General features: G+C 41.2%; 1 pseudogene; it reads left to right on the top strand.

Moving 5' to 3' along the window:
* The window catches only part of LOC124265021, a 126,340-nt pseudogene that overhangs the window by 73,706 nt on the left and 29,814 nt on the right, over window positions 1-22,820 (top strand).

Here is a 22,820-nt window from a genome sequence, read left to right on the forward strand (position 1 = left end):
AATCGACGTTCAACCTAACCACACCACTACCACTCACAGTGATCATGTCCTGATATACGGAACATAAAATGCCAATACCTTCCCAGTCCTCCAACACAGTGATACATCCCGCTGCTGCTGCTGCTGCTGCTAAATTATCAAACCCTGCATCTGCAATATGCAGAATTGAACACCACCATGCTCTATCATTGAAGATGAAGTGAAAGCTGGTACAGTCACTGTAACAGAGGGCATATAATGAATCAGAAGACTATAGGTCTGGAGTCTCGATTACAGTAGTCTCCAGTATCATCTGTTGATCAATTAATTCTGTATGATCAGTGCTTAAAGCTTGATTATTTTCAGGTGGAGACTTGGCTCCTCGCAAGTATTATTTCTTGGTGCTTTATTTTGTAAGGAGCCACTCATACTTTAAAGGCACCATTTTTGTTCGGGCTTACACAATCATTTTTAGGGAAAGTAGACAAGATGTAACACATTCTATTTGTCAGAATTATTATTAACAATAACTGCCTTTCCGAGAGCCAATCTAAAGGAATCAAGCACTTGATAGCTGCTGCTTCTGTTTGTTGATCATGCTGTTGATCACTGGATTGTCTAGTTCAGACACAATTGGGGCGGTGGGGTAGCCTAATGGTTAAAGCGTTGGCTCGTCACGCCGAAGACCCGGGTTCGAATGCTTTGTACATTCACTGGGCTCTGTGTGAGTTATTACCTTCTGGCACAGTATTCTTGTATAGAACCCGTGAAGATCCGGGTTAGAATTGATCTTCAGTAACCCATGCTTGTTGTCAGAGGCTAACGGGATCGGGTGCTTTAGTCTGGTCCGCCATATAGCTGGAATATTGCTGAGGATGGCTTAAAAACTGAACTCACTCACTCACTCTTGCATAGATCTGAGAAACATGATTGGACTGGGGGAGTAAGCATAGTTTACTTCATCCCTTTTATTTTGTGATGGACATGTTGGATAAAAAATTGCTCTTGAAAATGCATCAGCTTAGTATATTATTTTGAAAAGGAGCCCTAGTGACTTCGGGGATTCAGAATCTGAGATATGGGCTTGTTTCTTATCAAGTGTTTGCATTACAGGTAGCGTTGGCCTGAAGGGTAAATATTATGTTCAGGGACTATGAAGCATTACGGTGTTTGTGTGTTTGTTTGTTTAACCCCTCACTCACCAATATTTCAGTTGTATGGCAGGTAGAAATTAATTTTCAGCAACATATGGTTGCTATAAGAGGTGACTAACAAGATCAGGTGATCAGACTTGCGACCTTGGTTGACACATGTCATTGTATCCCAGTTGTATACATTGATGATCATGCTGTTGATCACTGGATTGTCTGGTTCAGACACAATTATTTACACACCGCCGCCATCACACTCCGGCACAGCGATGACTTAACATAACATCACAGCCACGGGCTAATTTGCATATCACGTGACCGGACTTTTCTCTTGTTTGTAATCAAACGCGCATATTCATAATAAGAAGAGACTGGACTCACGAAAGCTTTTCGGCACTCTCTTCATAATGTTTTACATTGTTACATATATATTCTTCCACAACTGCGACAGTTAGGTCTATGACAGTACATATTTAGATATCAACCTGGCTGCATCGTTTGCTTTCCGTCGGCTTCGATTACCGCACGTGGAGCCGTACAACCTATGTAAACAAAGGATCGCTACGCAAATCAAAATAGTGTTACATGTTTTTGGATATTGTCTCAGTGAAACTAAACCATTCTATTAAAGATGTTTAGTTAGATGTGTAGACTCGTCAAAAATAAAAGAGTGAAAGAAATCTGTACATTATATTGAATGGACATTGCAAGATGTGACTAATCGTCACATTTTTTTGGCCTGTGGCAGAGATACTATGCTGGCTGGCCGCACAGAACTCTGAGTAGGAGATTGTGCCGCCATACAACTGACATATTGATGAGTGCAGTGGTAAACAACAAACAAACAAAAAGTAGTTCCGTCTGAAGTCAGTTTTGTCATTGCCACAGGTTTGTTTGACATGTACATTTACTTTTCAGGTACATTTCTAAGTCAGTCCCGGAAGATCAATGCCATGACAATCGAGAATCGAGCTGATCGATGGATGAATCAGAACATAACTCCTACATGATGTTTGTTCCAGGCTGTGTGTTGTTCAGACGGGATCCACTGCTGCCCAGAGTTCATGACCTGCAACCTGACCTCGCAGACATGTGACGGAGATAACGTCCAGATCTCCCTGCCCATGTACAGACACACCCCATCCCGACCCCTCCCTAAAGCTAGCAGCATACAATGTGGTGGCGGCTTTGAATGTCCAGATGGAAACACCTGTTGTAAGATGGCCACTGGCCAGTGGGGATGCTGCCCTATGCCAGAGGTAAGGGTGTGACAATTGTTTGATTAGCATTCTAATAGTTGGTGAGTCAATAATGAAGCATAGATTTTAGTGTAATATAATTCTAATTTTATGGATGACAACTTCTTGTGTATTGCACAGAGCGACATTTTGGTGTAGTTTAATAACAGTGTAAGAATCGGGCTCAAGAACGTGAAATCCATAAAGCTGTATGCTTCATTATTATGTGACAAGTTAACAGAAACATCGGTCCATCTGTGTTATTTCATGACAGTTCTAAACATTTTGAAGTTCAATTTCTTCTCCCAGCGACCAAAAAGAAGGAAAAAAAGGTCAATATAAATTTTGAAAATATATCATTTGGCCACTAATCGTAGCATTAATGTGATGTATTTGGGCACTTTGGAGCAACCTGTTTTCTTTGTGGAAAGATTTTGATATTGAATAAAATTAGGTATGAGAAGCCTATTTGCATTTGAATGGCAGAGATTAGTGCCCCTTGAAATCCATATCAACTGACTTAGGTACAACAGCTTTTAATACACTCGGGGGCGGTGGGGTAGCCTAGTGGTTCAAGCGTTGGCTCGTCACGCCGAAGACCCGGGTTCGATTCCCCACATGGGCACAATGTGTGAAGCCCATTTCTGGTGTCCCCCGCCGTGATATTGCTGGAATATTGCTAAAAGCGGCGTGAAACTAAACTCAGTCAGTTTAATACACTGACCCAAACTTGTCTATTTGCATCATTTTCAGTACATTTCAGTCTAATGTACCAAATTTCAGTTAGTCTCCACACTGGTGGCCAAGCTGAGACTGATACTCTCTCCATTGGCTCTGGAGTTATTCCCTATTCACTTTCTTTGTGGAGAACCCTATCTACTCAAACCCTGTGAAAACTCAGTCCCTTTTAGAAAGTGGTCAGATGTAACATGTTATAATTAGGATTACGCTTTCTTAGTAGGCGGCGGTGGGTTAGCCCAGTGGTTAAAGCGTACGCTCATCATGCTGAAGACCAGGGTTTGATTCCCCATGTTGGTACAATGTGTGAAGCACTTTTCTAGTGTCCCCTGCTGTGATATTGCTGGAATATTGCTAAAAACTAAACTCACTCACATCTAAGGTGTCCTGGCTTCCTCTGTTGCAGGCCGTGTGTTGTTCCGACAAGATCCATTGCTGCCCAAAAGGAAGCACCTGCAGTACCGGCTCCTGTATATCTGACGGCCTGGCCATCCCCTGGGCAGTGAAGACATCGGCCACAAAGACGGCCCTGAAGACTCCGGATGTGGGCGTGTTCACCTGCAACGGCACACAGAAACAGTGCAATGACGGAGACACGTGCTGTAAGGCTGCACAAGGGTACATGGCCTGTTGTACTTTCAGCAATGTGAGTCTGTCTTCTTGCAAAACACATCTTCTCGAGGCAAGAGTGTCCTCTAGCCTTTGTCAAAGTCTGGTTTTTCACCCTTGATGGAGGGCTGGGGTTAAAGCTTTCACTGGTCATTCTGAAGGCCCTGGTTCGATTCCTCACATCGATACAGTGTGTGAAGTCCATTTCTAGTGTCCCCTGCAGTGGTATTGCTGGAATTTTGCTTATTGCAGCATAAAACTCACTCACTCACACACTCACTCACTCATTCACTCACTCACTCCCTCCATACCTTTTTTATCCCACCGACATGCAATGTGGGGGGATATAGTTGACACCTTGTCAGTCTGTCCAACCGTCGGATTTAGTCTTAAAAGGGAAAGGTGGGCTTCGTTTCCGGAGCATAACTCTAAAACCTTTCAATCTCTTTCCGGAAAACTTTGCAGATATATGAGGTAGATCTCTACGTGGTGCCTTTTGCTATTTACAGATATTTTTCCTTATCCTGACTCATGCTCTTTTTGCTTGTCTTCTTCTTCTTGCGAACATAGTGGAACACTTGTATCTCCCTAATTGAAGCTCCCTTCAATGTAAAATCACTAATTAGTACTCACCACGAGTTACCTCCCTTCCACAAGCGCGGGAACGAGGGCGCCACCTCCACCCATGTGCCTCACTCTCTCCTTCTTTGCCCAGTGAGCTGGATGAGAGAGCCTGTGTCTCCCGACACACTATATCCTTTGATTATATTTAGTTAGTTACCTCGTGATAGACATCTATAGAGGTTTAGCTAGTATCCTTCAACAATTATATATTGATATTTAGTCGTGTTTCTACTGTTTATTCAATGGACGCCGTGTTGTTTCAGTGGATTACGTTGATAAAAATTCTGTACTGTTGCACATTACGCTTTTATTCTGCTGCTGATCCGCATTTAATATGCCCTAGCTGTACCGCCGCGCCATGTTTCATTTTATTCACGTTGCAGTTGCGGTACTAATTTATCCAATTCTGCCTTTAATGAATAATTACTTTGTGTTTGAGACGCCGCAGCAGATAGGTCGCGTATGCAGAGTCTAACCATGACTGATACACCTGAACCCTCGCCAGTCTACTGCTGTTGGTCGACCCCTCCCGCCTGGTGTTCCGCTAGAGTAGTGGAGAGGCGGGACGTAGTCCGCCGCTTCCAAGAAGCGCCCTGCTTCCCCAGACATCCCATCGCCGCAGCCAAGACTAGAGGGTTTCTACTGCATCTCAACGTGACCTCTGAGGGGAAATCAACGGTCTACTTGAACTTTCTCAGCCGAGATTGTTCCCGCCGCAGATTTGGGCCTGTATGATGATCAGCCGATCATCATACCTGATGTACATCAAAAGAATGACCGATGTCGGCAACAGTGATGTCAGCGCAGATCAACATGCAGCCTGATGTACCAACGCTGATATTCTATGATCTTCCTGAGGGTCCCGTCGCTACCAACACTCAACGCAGACTTCGCACCCCCAGGGCAGCGTCGACCTCTGAGGGGAAATCAACGAAGTCTACTAGGACTTTCTCAACCGAGATTGTTCCAGCCGCTGAACTGGGCCTCTACGATGATCAGCCGATCATCATCCCCGACGTACGCCACAAGAAGCGACCGGAGACAGCTACAGTGACATCAGCAGAGATCGCCATGCAGCCTGATGTCTCTACACTGACGTCAGACGACTTCCCTGAGGGCCCCGCCGCTAACATCGCAGAGGGGGCACCGACTACTTCGTCGCAGACCATCCCAGATGAACTGTTGCAGACGCCATCACCTTACCTCCGATCGACTTGATTGCTGCGGTGCCACAGAATGTGGACACAGCCTACCATAAAGCCATTAAAATTCAAACGCCAGAGGCGTATGTTATTGGCCTTAATAGATCTAGAACGATCAATGAGATTCTTATCACCAGATTTCGTGACACGACTTCTGAAGATGATAGGATGATCTACTCGGCTCTACTTATGAAGAACCACACCCTGTATGAAGCTAACGCTCATATATTGATCGGACTCTAGACACTTCGCTAAGGAAGTCCCAGGCCACCTCCGCGAAGGAGCTAGAGCCTCACCAGTTACAAGGGACGTCGAGGAGGAGTAGCGCTTCACCGACCCCACATATTGCTGAGTGCGGCGTAAAACTAAACTCACTCACTCACTCACTCCTGTTGAACAGAGGTCGTTCGCGAAGCAAGCGCTCATATATATATATACTGATCGGGCTCTGACTCGATACCTTCGCGAAGGTCGTGAAGGCTAAGTGGCTACAAGTCTACTTCACACAGAAAATCTAGAATGGATACTTCGAGAGCTTCGCGAAGTCTCCGGCGTCCACCGAGGAAATCTCCTCCAAGGTCTCCATATATTAGCCACTCGTCATATATAGCTACTCATCAGTCCGTTCAAGACATCACATAAGTTGTCTATCAACTGTATGCCATATGCCGTCTATAAGCCTACGCGAAGACAATTGCACAGGCTATTTACAACACAGAACGTCGCTGTATTAATTAGTCAACGACGTTTCATAGGAATCAACCTTTCCGTATAGATTGCTAGAATATGCAATCCCGGACTACGATACGATTATCTACATGCGTGACCATTACGCACATCTGCAGACAATTCAATATCGAAATTGAACAGCAGCCTTGTTACAGCGAAAGTATAACTCATAATCGCGTCAAAGTTTCTGAGAAGAAATATGTACAACAAGTTCAGCTTTAATTCTACAATTATGACGATACATTCATGTATACAGTCTACAAGCTGACAACTTGCAAGTTTATTGTACCTTTATATAAGGAAGTCGGAATTATATTCAAAACTGAAGTTACTTTCACGACAGCCAGGAAAATAACCTACCCAGCATTAATATTACAGAGCGAGGTATTTCGCGCCGGAGGTTTCGCGCGTTTACCTTTAACCCTCAAAACACGTGGTCACTCGGGTAACTTCGAAGCTACGTGAAGACCGGCGATTATGCTAATATCAACGACGGCAAGATTTTATACAAGGTTTTTCCTGCTACACCGGTGACATCACAGCGGGTATTCTACAGAATCAAAATGCCTTGTTCTGATTGGACCACGATGGACAACGACCTACGCAGAGGTCGATCTTAGTTCACAGTTCAAGACTTACGTTACAAGTGACAACTATATATCAGTGAACGAGCAAGCCTCTTTACAGTCCAGTTAATCTGAACCTTCATGATTGGGCTGCTTTCTTCAGGTTAGAGACCTCCCCTGTCAAGTTAGGACGAGGGCACGGCAGTCAGGCGATTTTACATAAAGTTCAACGAGGACAGACACACCTGGTTGTGCACCTACATTGTCAAGGACTTCGCAACTAATTACCTAGACGACGGGATACAAATGGATCTAAATCCACAGCGTCTCAGACTACAGCTGAATTTCGTCATCAAGCTACTAACACAACTAGATGGTTAGTAAACCTACTTAAGCTTTCTGATTGGAGAATTAAAACGGAAGTTTCACGCTCCAACTTGGGGATCTGAATATAGTGCTCCAACACCTCACAAGTGAGGTTTATGAACACGCCTGGATGACATACTTGGACTCCATGATACGATGATTCTATCACGATGGCCAGCAAGAGCACTGTAAATTTATCTCCACCGAACCAAACAGGAAGGAAAAATGCAACAGATTATTTCCTCTATCATCAACTTACGCAGAATGAAGTCTCACGTACTATATCTCCGTTTGGATCAGAACTGTCATACTACGTGCATACAAGACGGATGGACCCAATCCGACCCTCCATGAGCTTTAATACTCATGATATTAGAGCGCTAACTTCTACAATTGATCTACACAAATGTTATTTGAAATAATGGAGGGTTTATTTCTGGAGATCCGATATGGTGGTTGCCAACCATTATCTGAGAGATATCACCACCGAGGACGTCTCAGGTATCCACCAATTCGATCCCATGGTCCTCGCACAACAGTTGACAGTTCCTCAGAGAAGATAAGTCAATCTTACAGATTTCTACTTATCTTATAACAGTACTTAATAGCTACATGCTATATATAATTTGCTTGAGTTCCTTTTATCATCACAGTACTATGATTATTACATCATACTATATATAAGTTAACAACTCTACAGAGTTTGTTATTATATATTTACCTTAAGTTAATCATATCTTAAGAGTAGTACTATGGTTACATGATAAATGCATTAGCTAAACAAACTCTACAGAGTTTTTGGCTATTATATACGTAGCTTAAGTTAATTATATCTTAAGCATAGTACTATACTCATATTGTAAAAATATATTAGCTAACAAACTCTACGGAGTTTTGCTATTATATAGGTAGCTTAAGCTTATTCATATCTTAAGCTCAGTACTATGTTTATATCATATAAGTATATTAGCTAACAAACTCTAAAGAGTTTTTTGCTATTTGGCTTAAGTGTCATCATATCTTAAGCAATATGGTTACATTATAACATGTATTAGCTAACAAACTCTACGGAGTTTTTGCTATTATATATGTAGCTTCAGGTTTCCTTCATAAGCTAGCTCAATACTAGGTTTATATCATATAAGTATTTTAGCTAACAAACTCTAAAGGGTTTTTTTGCTATTATACAATTAGCTTAAGTTTTCATCATATCTTAAGCAGTATGGTTACATTATAAAATGTATTAGCTAACAAAACTCTACGGAGTTTTGCTATTATATATATAGCTTAAGTTTAATCATATCTTAAGTTCAGTACTATGTTTATAACATAAAAGTATATTAGTTAATAAACTCTAAGGAGTTTTTTGCTATATACATTTAGCTTAAGTCTAATCTTATCTTAAGCTTAGTACTATGGTTACATTATAAATCTATTAGCTAACAAACTCTACAGAGTTTTGCTATTATATATGTAGCTAAAGCTTATTCATATCTTAAGCTCAGCATTATATCTATATCATATAAGTATATTAACTAACAAACTCTACAGAGTTTTGCTATTATATAATTAGCTTAAGTTTAATCATATCTTAAGCTTAGTACTATGTTTATATCTTAAAGTATTTTAGCTAACAAACTCTAAGGAGTTTATACTAGCATATTAACATCAAGTACATTGTTGATAAGTTAGCAGCAGGAATTCATCAGTTCAATGCCTTTATGAAGTTCCCATAGGGTTATTACAATCGTCACAGTTCAAATCACTAATTATTAAAATCCAAAGTATTATATATTCCCACCTCCTTTGCCGTAGGATTCTACAAGCAAAAAGAGCATGAGTCAGGATAAGGAAAAATATGTAATTTTTAGAGTAAAATTGATATTTTATACTTATCCTGACTCATGCTCTTTTTGCTTGTCTTCTTCTTCTTGCGAACATAGTGGAACACTTGTATCTCCCTAATTGAAGCTCCCTTCAATGTAAAATCACTAATTAGTACTCACCACGAGTTACCTCCCTTCCACAAGCGCGGGAACGAGGGCGCCACCTCCACCCATGTGCCTCACTCTCTCCTCATATACTGAGCCCAACATTTGAATTTACAGGGAAATCCAAAGTGTTATGTGGGGAGGATGGGAGGGCTTACCTCATGAGTCAGGATAAGTATAAAATATCAATTTTACTCTAAAAATTACATTTTTGTCATCTATATTTTTCCAGGTTTCCATGGAAACGATTCAGACTTAGTCTCAAAATGGAGGGTTGGGCTTACTTTCCAGAGCATAATTTGAAAATCATTCAATACCTTTCAACAGAACTTGTCAGATATATGAGACATATCCCAATGTGGTGCCTTTTGCTATTTGCAGATTTTTATTTATCCTGGTTTCCATGGAAACGATTCAGACTTTTTCTCAAAAAGGAGGGGGTGGTCTTCGTTTCTGGAGCACAACTTTCAATATCTTTCTACAAGACTTGGCAGACTTATCAAACAGATCTTGAAGTGGTGCCTTTTGCTATTTACCAATTTTTGACATGTATAAAAAAAAAATTTAAAAAAATAAAAAAAATTTTGACATGTATATTTTTCATGATTTCCATGGAAACAATTTGTCTCAAACGGGAAAATATTTGGGGGCCAGGGGCATTTTCCATATCCTGATGACTCTTGTTCCTCGACATGATCCAGACGCAGCCCCATTTAGAGCACTAGTTGTACACTTTCTGCTGTAAACATGCTAACCACTCAGATTGATGTTTGATTTCAAATGGCCTCACAAGAACAACCACTATAACTGATGCTGCTTGTGAAACATTCTCTGATCAAACCAGACTTTGGTATTTGTAGCCAGAGGACAAGCTTGCCCTTGGAAGATAATTCCTTGATCTGAATTAATGTAAAACTGGAAAGCTTTCACGAGAATGAGCTAGTATGGTTACATTCCACTTTTATCCCCCTCACTCATGAAGATCCGGGTTGGAACTGATCTCTAGAAACCCATGCTTGTCGTAAGTGGCGACTATTGGGATCAGTAGGTCAGGCTTGCTGACTTGATTGACACATGTTATCGTATCCCAATTGCCTAAATCGATGCTCATGCTGTTGATCACTGGATTGTCTAGCCCAGACTCTATTGTTTACGGACGTCGCCATATAGCTGGAATCACAAACATGGTCAAGATACAGATAAGGACAATATATGAATTAGTATTACAGTTATCCAAGTCATGTTATAGCTTGGTATGTCATGTGGTGTCATCTTATGAAATACATTAGCTGGGTTTGTGTTTCTAAACCAGTGCTTTTGAATGCTCATTGAGAGGATTTTGTAAGAGTATACTTTGTGTTCACCCCCAGGCTGTGTGTTGTTCGGATGGGACTCACTGCTGCCCACAGGGAACCACATGTGATGTCGAGAGTGGACACTGTCTCCAATCTGACAACGAAAGGTCTATGGCATTGACCTTGAAGAAAGTGGTGTCTGAGGTAAGAAAACTTTTTTTTTAAATCGGTATTTGTGAGGATTAATTGTATTCACAAAAATGTCTTCAGCAACAACTGAGTAAAATGAAGTGATAATGAAAAAGTCGATCATCATCAGTAGCTGTGCCATGAACATGTTTGTTTATCAAGAGCTCTCTACCCTAAACATGTTTGTTTATCAAGAGCTCTCTGCCTTAAACATGAGTGTTCATCAAGAGCTCTCGACCCGTGAAGATCCGGGTTAAAATTGATCTTCAGTAACCCATGCTTGTCGTAAAAGGCAACTAACAGGATTGTGTGGTCAGACTCGCTGACTTAGCCTACACCCGTCATCGTATCCCAGTTGTGTATGTCAATGCTCATGCTGTTGATCACTAGATTGTCTGGTCAAGATTACATTATTTACAGACCGCTGCCATTTAGCTGGAATATTGCCGAGTGCAGTGTAAACTGAACTCGCTCACACTCACTCCTACAGCTTGAAATCTTTGAAGATCAGTTGATTTCTTTGTTGATAAGCAAATATGGATCCTCCTGAACTGACATTTGCTCAAACATGGCAGTTTATTAAGTTATCCTATCATGTCACTGAGGTGAGGTGAAATTGGGTTTAACGTCGTACTTGAGAATATTTCGCTCATATGATGACGTGCATGCGTGTGTATGTGTATGTGCAGCTGCTTGTACTAGCCCAGGTTTTATAGTGCTAGCCCACTGAGATACCATGCCGCAGTGAAGCATGAATACCCCACTCAGACACATTATACTGACTCTGAGCCGACCAGTCCTTGTTGTACCCATTAATGCCGAGCGCCAGGCAGGGACCAACAAGTACCATATTTTAACGTCATTTGGTATGACGCGATCTGGGATTGAACCCGCGACCTTCCGCTCTCCGGGCGGACGCTCTAACCACTACACCACGGAGGCGGTATCATGTCACTGAGGTTTATGGCAGGAGATGATGGTGGTCATCCATCAACTATCAACCAGTTAACAAGGACCATCAGTGTTTATGTCCACCACAACTCATTGATAGGATATCAGAATCACATCCTTCCTAATCATCCTTTGTCCAATAGGACAAGCCCAAATCACCTAAAATAGGTCTAAATAGCAACATGTTGATAAGTGCACCCTGAGAAGTATTGTTATACTTCAGAGGGTTATGATACGAGCTTGATTTATCACATCTTGAATATACTTGCTAAAGATTACTTTGTCAACATTTAAAAAAAATTGTGTTTGTCATATTTAAAAAAACACTAAATGATGTACATGAGGATGATAATAAGTTACAGCAGTCGATAGAAGGAAGGAAAACTAGTAGTATAGTAATGGGGAAACAAGGTAGCATAGGTGCACCCTGCTAAGTAGAAGCTTCCATACTAGCTAATTCCACTCCCACAACCACCAAAACATGAGTGTTTTGCACAAAACTTCGATAAGACCACTTTCGTATCCCAACACAAGTGCACTCCAATTAGAGCTATGTGGGTGCATGGATATAGAAAAAATGCCAGGAATCAAGCTCTCGCGCGAAGCCTATACCGAGATCTGAACGGGTCGTTTGTCCCTTCGGAAAGCAAAGAGGAAGTATTGCAAGCCAGATAAATACAAATCCGAGATGGTATAGACCCCAAGCCACAGACGACGAGAACTCCCAACATGGCACAAGTCTTCGAGACCTGCGCTTTCTGGAGAATACGGTACACAATCCTCCTCGAGGACCATTGTCCGTGCAAGAAGAAAGATTCTTGTCTCTTCAGACAGCTATCGGGAAAAGCAGAGCTACCACAGGGACAGAGCAATATTTGGCATACCCCTTTGCCCAACTACGGCGGACCCAAGGATATGGAAGTGGCAATCCCTCCGTACAGCGAACACCGAAAAGCCGCAGACGTTCCGGGAAGAATCTACACATGCAAAAGGTTTGCCGTAGTGAGATACGAAGGGAAGAACCGACTGTTGCTGCTTCTCGATTCGCCAACTGGAGAAATGATTTCAGCCAACGGCTACAATATACGAGAAACAATTCGAGACGCCGGCGGAATAGAACGCCTACGGTTGGTGGGTGGACCATTTCTGTGCAGGCTCGGCAAAATCTGCCACTTGCCAATATCGAAAAGGAAAGACGATCGAGAAGTCGAGTTGCTGCTCCCAGACCTGGGGCGAGAATAGCTTCTAACGAAAAAAAACAACAAAAAAAACCCCCACACACGATGCTCTTTGAAACCGATGTACAAAATGTATATTTCCAATTGCAAGAAAAAGTATCGCATCTCACTCTCGATATTTTTTTTTCTACTGCATGTAGTGGGGGTGCCTGGGGTAGACCTTGAAAAAGGGTTTGGGCATTTCTGTTTTCTCGTTGGCCTGTCTACCAGGTCTTGTAGACGACCTTCCAGAAGAACACGGCAGCTAATGAAAGGTAGGTCCACTTTTGCATCGATTCTAGCATCTGTCGAACCTTCTGGATATCCAGGGCGGTCTCTTCTTGTTCCTCCACGACGTGTTCTGTTTCCTCCTGGAGTTCTTCGAGAGGGGAATCGTCGTCATTGTCATCCTTGTCCAGCCTAGACAAGATGTCGACGAACAAATTCGTGGTTTGCCCCACACGAGCCGACAAAAGCGTCACGTTTTGTTCCACACGGGCCAACAACATCGTCGCAGTTTGCTCCACACGAGTCGACAACAGCGTCGTGTTTTGTTCTGCACGAGCCTCAATCTTCCCCAGATGATCGTAGAAGTGCTGGACGGTTGGATTTGGAGCTGTCTCTCTAGCGGGCAAGATAGTCGACGGTTCTGCAACAGACAATACGGCTGTGCTGGAGGGCTGAGCTATCCCGCCGGCAGGCATGGGGGTCGAAGGTTCTGCAGCAGATCTCGCCAAAGCTCATACAGCCGTGTGGACCCAATACCGAAACGCTTTTTCACCTCGTTTGCTGGGAGCACACCGCAAAGGGAGCGTATTTTGGGGATCTTGTCCGAAGACAAATCTCTTTTTGGTGGCATGGTTGTTTTTCCCTGGGTATATATATCCCGTACTTCCCATATGTCTATATGGAAATCCCAATCCTCTCCCATTCTTCTCCCAGGAAAAATGGGAGCTCCCAATCCTCTCCCATTCCTCTCCCAGGAAAAATGGGAGAGTATTAGGGGCTCCCGTTTTTCCTGGGAGAGGATTGGGAGAGGATCTTTATTATGAGAAACCCAACGTTTTGGAGTAGATCCTTACACCTTCATCAAGTGAATGAATGCCATGAGGCAGAGAGCATGTATGTAACAACAACCAAACTAATAAGACAACAAAGGAGGCTAAACAGTGGAAGTCAATAGTTAACTGGTGTTGATTTGTGATTAGCAAAGGACAAGTGGAAGCCAACACTTATCAGTTAATTAGAGCTGAATGGACACCAACATTTAACAGTTAATATGATGAAGGATTGAGGATATACTCTGAAACATTGTGTTCCTCATACTAAGGAAGTTGACATCCATTGAACTCTCTTCCGTGTTCTCTTCCGTGTTCTCTTCCGTGTTCACTTCCCGTGTTCAATAACTGTCCATGAAGTAAGTGAGTCACTAGAGTCTCTCCTTGGAGATAGAGTTTGGAATTGGTTAAAATCTCATCATTGATAATTGGTTCATTACAACCGATTATCGAAAATAATTGGTTTGCGTCATTTATCAAATTTTCTCAGAGTTTTTGAGTGTCTTTTGTAAATTGCACAAAATGCATTTGCAAATTTCAATCCTTTAAAAGACTACTAGTATGTTAGGAACATAAATATCCTGGAGTCGTTAAGATAAATTCAATCGTGACTTGGAACGAGCTTGTAGTGCTTATGAAATGTAACAGACAAAACCAACCTTGTGAAATATATTGTTAATGCAAACAATAGTTCCAATATTGTTTGTGTTTGATTATGAGAAAACATGATCGATTGCTTGGTCGTTTAGTTACTGCGACCAAACTTTGATTATTTCAATAAGTCAAACCACCACTACTTGGAGATAATTCCTTGTGTTGTTTTCCAGCTGCAGTCTATTCTTTGAACAGCAAGATATGAACATTCAGACGCTGGATGAGAGTATAAATAAGGGCTTGCTAACCCTGAGAAGTTATTTTAATATAATAATGTAGGGCACTGAAAATATCTAGATAAAACAGTATAAGAACAAACTTGCATGTAACCTTTAAAATATGAAACAGAAATATTTTCTTGTCCCCACTAAACATGACCAGACATTTTTGTTGGACCTAATAAACAAAAAGAACAAATTTGAGCTGATATTAATTTCAATGTATTAAAACGTATGTGATCATATTTGAGAACATTGAAGTAGAAATCTGAGGGCTAATTAGAGTGATGTGGACCAGAGTAGAGTGTCAGTGGCTGGAGGCTGAAAGGAGGGGATCTAGTTACCCCGGTGTTAACCCTTGGAATGTTGTCACATTAAGGAGATCACATGTGTACAGTCCCACACCTACTGCTTGTCACATGGTGAGCTCACTCACGGGACACACTCACGGGATGCGGCTCATGCGATTCACTCACATGTGTGAACAATGGCTTATGCTGCAAACACTGCAATAGGTCTAGGAACAGGGCAGACTAAAGGTTGACTGATTAACTATCAGGTGTCATATGATAATGCTGTGTATACCGTATGATAGGGAGAGAAATTAGGTGGGCTAAGATGGTGAATAGAACAGGGATGGCAACAGGAAAATCTATTTTCAGCTGAAAACTTGATACTGTGTCATTGAATGGGGGGATCGGGGGGTGATTTTGAAATTAAATCGGCAGAAATGCGCTGATCAGTGAAAAATTTCCATTAGGCCACACCAATTTTATTTCTTGTTTTAAGAATACGGGGGAAAAAAATAATAAAATTTTCCCCGCTCAAAAAATAAAATCCTATTGTTTGTAATGGCCAAAAATGTAACTTACAAGAAAACTTTTAGATTGTTTTTTGCCCCATATACACTTCATAAATTGCCAAAAGTAAAATACTTTTAGTATTTAAAAGGAATATTACCTTTAGTGGTGATTTTTATTTTTATTTTTTTCCCCTCCTGCCTTTAGGTTTTGCGAGGACAAAAATCCGTAAAACAAGAAATAAAATTGGTCTTGCCTTACTGATATAAAGGTGTTGAAGTGGCCATTATCAGCTGTGTAGCGTATACATAAAGTTCATAAGAATTAGGATGGATATCTCAGTTCACTGATTCTTTATCGCTGAGGGGGCGTGGATGGCCTTGTATCTGCCACAATTTGCTGAGCTGTTGCTGAGTTGTTTCAGTTAAGACAGACTGTCGATATAGATCATAGAGACTGTTAATCTTCAAATACATATATTCAAATAAATATCAATTGATTATTGATAAAAATTACAGAAATAACTTTAAGCACACAAACATATGAGTCCAAAAGAAATCAACATTCTATTTCAAACTACTGGTGAATGGTAAGACAGTTATGCATGGATAATAGATGCAGGGTTCTGAAAATAATTAACGAGTGAGTGTGAGTGAGTGAGTTGGGTTTTATACCGCTTTTAGCAATATTCCAGCAATATCACGGCTGGGGACACCATAAATGGGCTTCACATAGTGTACCCATGTGGGGAATCGAGCCCTGGTCTTCGGCGTGACGAGCAAACGCTTTAACCACTAGGCTACCCAACCGCACCTCTGAAAATAATTAAAGACTGGTCCTTGAATGCAGACCTAATTTTGTGTATTGTTCGACTGATTTTATTTCATTACTAAAGTTCATGCAGAATATCATCAATGACATAATTTTCATAGCAATAATCATAACTAAGTCTTCTCATCTATTATATTTCTGATTATTGATCTATTAAGGCCGCCGCAGTATAGCTGGACTATTGTGCGGCGTAAAACTAAACTCTTTCACTCTATTAAGGTCGCCCAACCTTTTGTAGATGTTTCATATTTTTTATCTATTTATAAAGGTTGACTTTCACCCCAATTTAGTTCAGTAGATATTCTCAAATTGGATTACCGTATATGACCGTGTATAAGACGACCCCATGGATAAGACGACCCCCCAACTTGACCCTTAAAATCAGTGTCAAAATGGTATGTTTCGTGCATAAGACGACCCCCCGCGATGGGGTCCTAATCGCGGCAAACACAGACAACTGGCAGTTACCAATAATTATAGCTTTGGTCCACATTATTCAAAGAATTCACTGTCATATATATTGTGTCTACTCACGGATCGAAACGAAGTGTAGTTGACATAAAATGCATAATATAGATTCTCTAAATATCATATTTATTGTAGCAACAAACTGGCTTGCTTATATTACCCCATTCAACAATCACCAACTGATTACCGCCTCGTTTTCCATTGACTGCTAGTTTACAATAACATCCGTAAAAATGTGTGAATTTAAATGGCTTCGTGATTTTACCCCATTCCATGTCACGTGCTTACCACGCTCATTAGGGTCCGTGATAACCTTAGTGTTGATTATATATTTTTACATAAAAACTATTACACAATGCTAGGATATATTTCTTTGGGTTAAATAATAGTATTCAATCAATAGAATTCATCCCGTTATATTATTGTGCATGTTTGAGCTTGTTCAAGCGGGAAACGTGTGCACAGCTGATTGCTATTTCCGCTTTGTGTAATGCGAGACAAAACACACGGTAATCTTAATTAATTTATAGAGCAAAAACTGTAACTAAAATTACACAATGCTAGGATATATTTCTTTGGGTTAAATAACGGTATTCTGTATTATATTTTACTGATGACTTCGCCAGAATTAGGTCCCGTTATATTATTGTGCATGTTTGAACTTGTTCAGCGGAAACGATGTGCACAGCTGATTGCTATTTCCGGCTTTGTGTACGAGACAAATACGCACGGTAATCTTAATCCCTGCAAATAAAACAATGCCCAGCAAACACAACTTATAACTTAAAAGGTAATTGATCTTGTCTAGTGATGTTTAATTGCAAATTTGACGTCTCTACTGACAAAGTCTTCTTCTGTTGTTTGTACACGCGAAGTGATACGATGTTGTTTTCTTACCCCTGGAAAAAAGTTTGACGAAAGCGTAACCCAAGGATAAGACGACCCCCTTCTACAGACTGCTTTTTTTGGTCCTCAAAATTCGGCTTATCGACGGTCATATACGGTAATGTCAATATATTTTCAACAACTTGGCTTTTGAAAGGAGACTTCTAATTTAGTGAGGAGCGTTTGGGTGGCACAGTGGTTAAGGCGTAACAGAAAGAGGCTTTTGATGATTTGTTTAACATTGTTTCATTGAATGCAGTGTTTAAATGTCTCAGAACTTAAGAAGGTTTGTGCAGAATAAGCTTCTTTTCACATTGCCTGCTACTTCATTCTAGCGCCTTGAGCATGCACTAGTGCATGGATATGTGCGCTATTTAAATATCCAATAATAATAATAAAAATAATTATAATAATTCGTTATTTTCAAGCTGCCGGAATTGATCTTGGAGTTTTTGCTCCGACAGGAAAGCATACATGGGCATGGTATTGTCCCAATGCAGCTTAGGCGACTTGCCGTGTATTCGTGGATTATCAGGCCACCCTGTTGCTCTCTCACACTCAAGTAGTGTGGTTTTAAGATGGTTTGACCAAGATATTCTTGATCGGGCACTGTGCCTTCCCCTGGGGCAAGTCCCATCTCGAGTGTGGTTGGTTTGACTACCGGAGGAAGGCTGACTGGGCTGCGGAAGTGAAAGATTGATTTCTTCTTGTCTGTTTGTAACCCAGTAAGAAAACCATCTTCGGGGTGTCAGCCCTAACTGGGTGATGTACATTCAGTTCAGGGAATATAATTCCCCTATCTAGGTCCACCACGAAGAGGCGTACATCATCAGGCCTCAGAAGAATTCCTGCCAACAAACCTGATCTTGTCCTTTTTGATAAAGCCAATGTATTTATTTATATCATTGAATTTTCTGTCCCTTTTGACAGCAACGTGATTGGCAAGATTCAGGAAAAGCATGCTAAATATGCGAAATGTCTCGCTTGCATCCCAAGTACACTGTCGTCAGGCTCCCCATTGTTCTCGGTGCTCTTGGTTTGGTATCTCCGGATCTGTGCCAAGAGATCAAATCAGGAGTGTGCCCGGGTTCTCCACCGGGAGCACAACCCTTCTGACACCCTGGGTAATGCAGAAGTCTGCAGTGTTGGGGAGCCTTCATATTCTCCGGAAAGTTCTTGGTGGGTTCTCCCAGCGTTTCCTGGGAGAAGTCCCATTCGCTGTCTGGGCTGCGTGTAGAGGGGGCGAGGGCCCTGAGCTGATGATGAGCCTTACCAGCCTGACTGTGCCAGGATCACCCGAACCCACTCTGCTGCATTTCCATCTTTAATCTGTAAAAGAATAATTCGTTATGAACTCGAGACAAATCCTACGCCTGTACTTTGGCAGAGTATTGTGACATGTTTCAAAGTACACTATTCTAGGGACAAACCGTTACATGGGTTTACTCTATTACAATAAAGTACATTCTGCGAAATGAGAAAAAATTCAATTCTTTACACTGCAACAATCTCGTAATCTGATTTGTGAACTTTGACAGTAGATATCTGATACCGGCATTATCAACTGACCTCGATAACTATCAAACATCCCATCCTGGTTATTTTAACTCATATATCAGCCCACTGACGGGACAGGGTCATATCACCTTTAGCCATGATGTGGAAGGTTGTAGTGTTAGCGCTGGTGGGGATTGTGACTGTATCAACAGTAAGTAGCTGTAACACAATGATAACATATTTGTGGTCACACATCAGTGTTAACTGCAATTCTTTGGATAGCCTTATGTTGTGAAACATGTGGAATATATTGGAAAGGGGACGAGGTCATATTAGGTCCCTATTAGCTTTAGCAGCAAATAGCTGTCAAATTGCTGATTCGGCATTATGCAACATTTATTCACTCTCGCTAAGAGATCTGCATTATTTATGCAGGCATTTACAGGAATTCCCGCGTCCTATACTCATAAAAATTGACAATGGACGCAACGGAATATATAAGCGCGTCCACAGGGATGCAGAGAAAGTGCAAATACTTTTTGTAAAAATTCCAATCAACAATAAGTTATCACTGAATTTGCTACTAGCTGAGTTATGGTAATATTTGCAATATAATTATGTGATTATCATGATACACAAAACAATAACAGTAACTGAATTACAACAATATTACAACATAGTAATAATATCAATAATAATATTTAAGTGTCTGGGCCCCCTATTTTGTAGTCCAGGACCCCTGAAAATTAAGAGTATGAGTCCCAGGGACCCTCAGATACAGGAATCAAGGTAAATCTGTGATTTATGCAATGAGTGCCTGTTTAGAAAGCATTTCATTTGTGCTCAACTAATGCAATGTTTTGGAATGGTGGTTTCATTGTATGGTAGGTAACGGTAAAATATGTCAGAATTGAGATCATAAGTTTTTGAAACTTAAAAAATATGCTTTTTCATACTCTTTGTCCATACTTAGTTTACGTCCATCATGTTGTTAGTACAATGTTTCTGGTTCATTTTTTATGTTCATTGTAACTTGTTCCTATCAATCACTGGATTGTCTAGTCCAGACTTGGTTCTTTACAGGCCACCATCATATAGCTGGAAAATTGTGGTGTCCGGTGTTTGAACAGCAAACAAAACAACACTTGTAAACATATATATTACAAACATTGAAAGTGTGTAGGTATTTCTAATTACATGGACTTGATTTCATGGAAGTTAGATCAGATGTCAAGCAGTTGAGGTTAAGATTGTGCAGATGGCAAAGGATACTTTGTAGTTGATCTTTTTAGTGAGCCTTATTTCAGGTATTTGAAGTCGACAACTTTTATGCTGTCATTTTCTCCTAGGCAGGGACTCTGTTACTAATTTCACCCGTGAAGACCAGGGTAAGAATTGATCTTCAGTAAAACATGCTTGTCATGAGAGATGACTGACGGGATCGGGTGGTCTGCCTCGCTGACTTGAGTGACACATGTCATTGTATCCCAATTTCGTAGATTGATCCTCATGCTGTTGTCACTTGATTGTCTGGTCCAGACTCGATTATTTATAGACTGCCGCCATATAGCTGGAATATTGCTGAGTGTGGCGTAAAACTAAACTCGCTCAGGTACTTTCCTATAATTATTACCTCCTGTGTGAGGGTAGTAGGTTATCGTAGTGGTTAAACTGTTCACTTCTCATGCAGAAGACCCAGGTTCGATTCCCCACATGGTGCAGTGTGTGTGTGACGCCTATTTTCTGGTGTACCCTCCATGATATTGCTTTAATATTGCTAAAAGTGGTGTAAAACCATACTCACCGACTCACTAATACCCTCCTGTGGTGATGAATTTTAATAATCTGTTTCAACAAGCGTGTTTTTGTGATTTAAAACCTATGAATGATAAATCATTATCAGGTACTTCCAGATTATTTGTAAAATGTTTATTTCCCATTGCTTCCTATTTTGTCGGGGGCAGTGGGGTAGCCAAGTGGGTAATTCGTTAGCTCGTCACACCGAAGACCCGGGTTCGATTCCCCACATGGGTACAATGTGTGAAGCCCATTTCTGGTGTCCCCCGCCGTGATGTTGCTGGAATTTTGCTCAAAGCGGCGTAAAACCAAACGAGCTCGCTCTTATTTTGTTGTAATACACTACAAAGTAGATATCCCAAGGCCAGTATTGTTTGGTTGATTGCTTCAGTCAACAATACTCCTGATGGATGACCAAGGTCTATAAATGATTGTGACCACAGAATCCAGTGATTGATATTATCAGCATTGATTGGTCCTTTCTTCCGAGATTGTCTGCCCGATAGTCCACTTTTGCGATATGCAGTACAAGGTTGCTTTCCACAGTGTTTTCCAGTAGTAGATGTGTTCTGACAGACTTCTCGACCCAAAGGCCCATTTTTGGGAAAGTGATATGATTGCCATTCGTTGCAAATGTTTATACTACTTTTCGTAGTGCTATACTTTGGTACTACCATATCTCTATTGGTTGTCGGAAAAAAACTACCATGTGTCCAAAGGTAGTACCAATCTTGGTAGTCCTGACGAACTTTCCGCTCTAAAGTGTAGTCACCTACAGTTAGATAGTTAGCCTTTTACCCGACTGACCCCATGCTCACTAAAAAGTGAATATTTCTTAAACTATTTGACCGATTTTCATGAAAGTTTGCATGTACTTCTGGTATACCTCATACTTTTGCTTATAATTTCATGGACATCGAATGATGGACCACCATCATTCACCCATATTTTAACTCCGGCAGGGCCGGTAGTTCGCAAAAACTATCGCTATAGGGGACCTGTCATCGGACTGTCATTCCGTATACTACTGGACGTCTTAGCCAATGAAATGCGAAAACAATCATTAACCAATGAATATTAATCAGCTTATTCAGTGCGGAGATGTTAGTGCTAATTATAGGTACGAGGATTTCTTCAATGAGTCGAGTGAAAACGAAAACAAACGAAGATTACAAACAAATAAATCTGCTTTATTAGTCAAAATTTTACATCAGCGAATACAACTAGATATACTTGATCGATTTTCACTGGTACAATGTACTGACAGGGTGTGAAATTACTGGCACAGTCCTAAATTTATTGGTTAAAAAACAGTAATTACCAGTTAACGGAAACACTGACCTTGAGGGGTGTTGACATGACTTTGGCTGCTCGGTGAACCGTGAGGGATGTTGACATGACTTTGGCTGCTCGGTGAACCGTGAGGGATGTTGACGTGACTTTGGCTGCTCGGTGAACCGTGAGGGGTGTTGACATGACTTTGGATGCTCGGTGAACCGTGAGGAATGTTGACATGACTTTGGATGCTCGGTGAACCGTGAGGGGTGTTGACATGACTTTGGATGGTAGATGAATCTTGAGGGGTGTTGACATGACTTTGGATGCTAGATGAACCGTGAGGGATGTTGACATGACTTTGGATGGTAGATGAATCCTGAGGGGTGTTGACATGACTTTGGATGGTAGATGAATCCTGAGGGGTGTTGACATGACTTTGGATGCTAGATGAATCTTGAGGGATGTTGACATGACTTTTGATGCTAGATG

Source organism: Haliotis rubra, unplaced genomic scaffold (assembly GCF_003918875.1).
Source record: "Haliotis rubra isolate DU_JTF1 unplaced genomic scaffold, ASM391887v1 Scf957, whole genome shotgun sequence".
Lineage (NCBI taxonomy): Eukaryota > Metazoa > Mollusca > Gastropoda > Lepetellida > Haliotidae > Haliotis > Haliotis rubra.